Here is a 5,610-nt window from a genome sequence, read left to right as displayed (position 1 = left end):
GGAACAACTCAGTGGGTAGCTCTGACTCAGGAGTTAAGCTGTGGGACAGAGCTGCAGTCATCTTGCTGTGGACTAAATGTTTGTGTCCCCCCAAGTTCATGTGTTGAAGCCTTAATCCCCAGTGTGATGGTGTTTGGAGGTGGTGTCTTTGGGCAGTGATTAGGTTTAGATGAGGTCATGAGAATGGAGCCCTCATGATGAGATTAGTGCACTCATGAAAAGAGATCTGCTGGCATCTTGATCTTGGACTTCCCAGTCTCCAGAACTGTGAGAAACAAACGTCTATTGCTTAAGGCATCCAGCTTGTGGTTGTTGTTGCTGGTTTTTTTGTTTGTTTGTTTGTTTGAGAAAGAGTTTCACTCTTGTTGCCCAGGCTGGAGTGTAATGATATGATCTTGGCTCACTGCAACCTCTGCCTCCCAGGTTCAAGCGATTCTCCTGCCTCAGCCTCCTGAGTAGCTGGGATTACAGGTGCCCGCCACCACACTCAGCTAATTTTTTGTATTTTTAGTAGAGATGGGATTTCACCATGTTGGCCAGGCTGGTCTTGAACTCCTGACCTCAGGTGATCCCCCCGCCTTGGCCTCACAAAGTGCTGGGATTACAGGCATGAGCCACTGCGCCCGGCCTGTGTGTGTGTGTGTGTATGTGTGTGTGTGTGTATATATATATATATATATATATATTTTTTTTTTTTTAAATAACAACCTGAGCAGACTAAGACACATCTGAAGGCCATGCTGGAAGATCTGCTTCCAAGATGGCACATTCAGATGGCTGTTGGGGGAAGGCCTCAGTTCCTTCACAAGGTTGCCTGAAAATCCTCATGACATGGCAGCTGGCTTCCCCCAGAGTGAGTGAGGCAAGACAGAGGGAAAGTGTGAGTAAGTAGGAAGCTGCAGTGCCTTTTATGACAGTTTCTAGAGTCACTCACTGTCCCTTCCACTTTATCCTGTTCATTAGAAGTGAGTCACCAAGTCTAGCCCACACTCCATGGGAGGGGAATTACACTCCATATCTTAGAGGGAGGAGTATCAAAGAATTATAGCAGTTGAAATTCATCATGGGTACAAAGTATCATTTGTCCCACCCCTACTTTTAAAAGTCTACGCTTTTCTTGCTGATGTATAATGACACTTCTTTCATCAAGTTTCCACATATGCAGACATGTTTTGGGGTTCTCTGTGCTGATCCATTGACTGATTTATCTAGTCTTGCACCAACACTACAATGTAACTTTACAAACGCTACACTATACTGTAACTTTACAAATCTTGATGGGTGATAGGCCCCTGGTGGCAGATTCAATGATGAGCACACCTCCTGTATACAAACCCTTGTGTAGTCCCCTCCCCTCAAATCTAGGTTGGCCTTGTGACTTGTTTTAATCTTAGGATGAACTAGAAGTAATACTGTGTCAGTTCCTGATCTAAACCTTAGGCAAGGGGCCGGGCCTGGTGGCTCACGCCTGTAAACCCAGCACTTTGGGAGTCCAAGGAGGGTAGATCACCTGAAGTCAGGAGTTCGAGACCAGCCTGGCCAACATGGCAAAACTCCGTCTCTACTGAAAAAACAAACAAACAAACAAATTAGGCAGGCATGCTGGCAGGCACCTGTAATCCCAACTACTAGGGAGGCTGAGGCCTGAGAATCGCTTGAACCCAGGAGGCAGAGGTTGCAGTGAGCCAAGATCGTGCCACTAAACTCTAGGCTGGGGGAGAGAGCGAGACTCTGTCTCCAAAAAAAAAAAAAAAAAAAAAAAATTAATAAAAATAAATAAATAAAAATAAAAAATAAACCTTAGGCAGGCCTTGCACTCTTGGAGTCCTGAGCCACCATGTGAGTAGTCTGGCTACCCTGCTGGAGAGACCCGCAGGAAGAGACCACAGGCCCTGAGACTTGCTAGGCAAAGAGAGGAGCCCAGCCATCTTAGCAACCCAGACGAGTGGTCCCCAGCTAACTGTGGCCACCTGAGTGACTGCCTGCAAGCACACTAGCACTGCATAGCTGAGCCCATTCCAGACTGCAGAATCACAATGGTTGCTTCAAGCCATTACATTGTAGGAGGTTTGTTATACACCAATAGATAATTGAAACAACTCTTTTCCCATCCTTGTACTTCTTTTTCCAAATGACCTTTATTGAGCTATTGACTCATCTGGGGAAAGAGTATTAAGCCTTTCTTTTTATTCATGTATTCAGCTTTTCTTTTTCCTTTTTCAGCAACTTTTGATATTTTCCCTATAAAGCCCTGAACGTAATTTGCTTAACTTATTCTCAGGATCAATATCATTTCTGTTGCTATTGTGAATGATAATATTTTCTTCACTGTGTTTTCTAATTGGTATCAAAGAATGCTGTTGATTTATATATGTTGATCTTGTATCCAGAAACTTTGCTGAATCCTCTAACAGTTTGCCTGAAGATTCTCTTGGGTTTCAAGTAGACAATCTGAAAATAATAGCCATATCAGTCGGCGCGGTGGCTCACGCCTGTAATCCCAGCACTTTGGGAGGCCGAGGCGGGTGGACCACCTGAGGTCAGGAGTTGAGACCAGCCTGGCAAACATGGAGAAACCCCATGTCTACTTAAAATACAAGATTAGCCGGATGTGGTGGCACATGCCTGTAATCCCAGCTGCTTGGGAGGCGGAGGTTGCGGTGAGCCGAGATCAGGTCATTGCACTCCAGCCTAGATCAGGTCATTGCACTTCATCCTGGGCAACAGGAGTGAAACTCTGTCTCAAAAAAAAATGGCCATATTATCTTTTCCTCCAAGATTCTTCTGCCTTTTCTTTTCTTGTCCCTTTTCATTGGGAAGAACCTCCAGTGTGATACCAGGTAGTAGGAATGATAATGAATACACTGGCTTAAGTAGAAATGTGTTTGACGTTTCATCAGTTATTGTAACATTATTACAGTTTCAAAAACAATCTTGATCAAGTTAAAATCTCCATGTATTCCAAGTTTGCTAAAAGTTTTACTATTTTTTAAATAAATGGGTGTTGAATTTTATTGCCAACAATTTATGGCTCTCCTCCCTTTAATATCGTCATATTTTAAAGTAACTTAATATAGTCTTCTAATGTTGAGTCATGGATATTTTTATAGGATAAACCCCACTGTTATGATTACTTTTATATACTGCTAAATTAGATTTGTAAGGTTTTTATTCAGAATTCTTTATATTCATAAATGATATTGGCTTATAATTTTCTGTTGTTTTTATTTAAAATACATACTTTTATGTCTATAGTAACCTCAAAAAATGAGTTAAATAGCTTTTCCCTTTTGTTCTATTATCTGGAACTGCTTGCCTAAAATAAAATTGTCTGTTCTTTGAAAGTTTGGTTAAACCCGCCTGTAAAGTTGTCAGAACATACTGCCTTGCTTGAGGAGAGGTATTTGACTAGCCATTCAATTATTTTAATAGTTACTAGCATATTAAGGTTTTCTATTTCCTTTTGTGTCCATTTTGTAATTTCTGTGAAGTTGACCATATCAGGAAAGTTTTCACAATTATAGGCAAAGACTTGTTTATAGTGTTTTTATCCCAAATATTGTTTTTAGCCTTTTCTCTTTTTTCTAATCGGTTTTTCCAGAAATTTGTCTATTTTATTAGTCTTTTTTATTAACAACCTTTTGGTTTATAAATAATATTTATATTCTTGGTTTTAGATTCTTTTTATGGTTTTACATTTATTTCTCTTTTCTTCTAGTTTTTTCTTTCTAGATTCTTTATTATTATTTCTTTCTAGATCATTAAGTTGAATGCTTAATTCCTTAAATTTCAAACCTCTTTTGTTATCTAAAAAAATGAATTTAAGCTCCAAATTTCCACTCAGGTACAGTTTTAGCTGTACCTAATATGTTTTTATGTGGGTGCTTTTATTGTGTTTCATTTCTAAATATTTTCCATTTTCATCACAGTTTACTTTCTAATCCAGAACTTACTTAGAATAATATTTTTAATTGTCAAATTTATGGGGTGAGGGGATACGTTCCTACTGTTGGTTTCTATTTTCAGTGCCCTGTGGTGAAAGAACATGACCTAATTACCTCATTCCTTTGGAATTTTTTGTGATTTCCTTTGTGGCCCAATAAATTGTCAAGTGTGTAAATGTTCTGGTTAAGTTTATAAAAAATGTGTATTCTTTGTTGGGTAAAGATTTTTTTTTCTAAATATCGATTATTGTTTCTAAATATAATGTAAATTTATTGTTTGGAAAAGAGGAAGAGAAAGAGCCTACATCTCAGGAATCTAGTCTTATCAGAAAGGGAAGAAGGATTGCAGAAGCAGAACTTGAATAATATCCTGGGAAACCAAGGGAGCTAATGGTTTGCAGTGTGTGTGTGTGTGTGTGTGCACGCGCATGTGTGGAAGAGAAACAGAGAGGAGGCTCCCATAGAACTGTAGCTTACCTCTGTGATTGCACTTCTCACACACTATATTGCAGTTATCTGTTTAATTGTTTGATGCACAAAGGCATGAGCTCCTCAAGGGACAGCTTAAGGATGGAGCTTTTAGCTCTGTATTCTCAGTGAGTATCTCCAGGACTCAAACACAGCAGGCAGTAAATGAACAGAAGTGGAAAGAAGGTAAGGCTGCTGGTCAGCTGGTATACGCATATCAGATATGATCGTGCTGCTTGGTGAAATATTCAGCTGCCGCCCTGAGCTTTGAGTACCGCTTTGCCACCCACTGCCTTGACCTCTTCCCAAGATTCCCCCAAGCCTTACTGTGATCTAGTGAACGAAAGTGTTGAGGCTTGGTCTAGCAAGGAACCTCCAGGACTCTGCTCCAGAAATACAGATATTTGTTCTGATGGTTCGGTACCCATGGCATATCAGTTGTTAAATATTTTTTTCTATAAGCTGTGGTTGAAGAAATGAATAGTCTTGGTTTCCTTCTACTCCTTTCTTGCTGAGTTGTGTGATGTGTTCTCTCTGCCATCCATCTCCCAGGCTGCACTTTGGCCCTGGTTACTTCTATACAAAAACAGACCCAGTGTCTTTCAGCCTTTTGAGTGGCTTTCCTTTGGACCTCATAATTACAAGGCCACAGCCTATATAGGGTGTTACTGCCTAGATACTTCTAGGTCAAGTGATCTATCTTGGATTCTGCATGTTGCATCTATTAATAAACAGGTGAGATGAGGCTGGGCGTGGTGGCTCACGCCTGTAATCCCAGCACTTTGGGAGGCCCAGGTGGGCAGATCACGAGGTCAGGAGATCGAGACCATCCTGGCTAACACGCTGAAACCCCGTCTCTACTAAAAAATACAAAAAATTAGCCAGGCGTGGTGGCGGGCGCCTATAGTCCCAGCCACTTGGGAGGCTGAGGCAGAGAATTGCTTGAACCAGGGAGGTGGAGGTTGCAGTGAGCTGAGATGGCACCACAGCACTCCAGTCTGGACGACAGTGTGAGACTTTGTCTTAAATAAATAAATAAATAAATAAATAAATAAATAAATAAGTGAGATGTTTGAAATGGAGCATGTATTGTTGTATGTATCTACTCTTTAAACCAGAAACTAAGGGCATAAAATAGTGCTCTTAATTTGAATTGCAGATGTTATGTCATTCTCCTCTCTCAACTGGAAATTAAAAA

Source organism: Theropithecus gelada, chromosome 4 (assembly GCF_003255815.1).
Source record: "Theropithecus gelada isolate Dixy chromosome 4, Tgel_1.0, whole genome shotgun sequence".
In the NCBI taxonomy this organism is placed as follows: domain Eukaryota; kingdom Metazoa; phylum Chordata; class Mammalia; order Primates; family Cercopithecidae; genus Theropithecus; species Theropithecus gelada.
Note: the sequence above shows the minus strand (reverse complement) of the source record.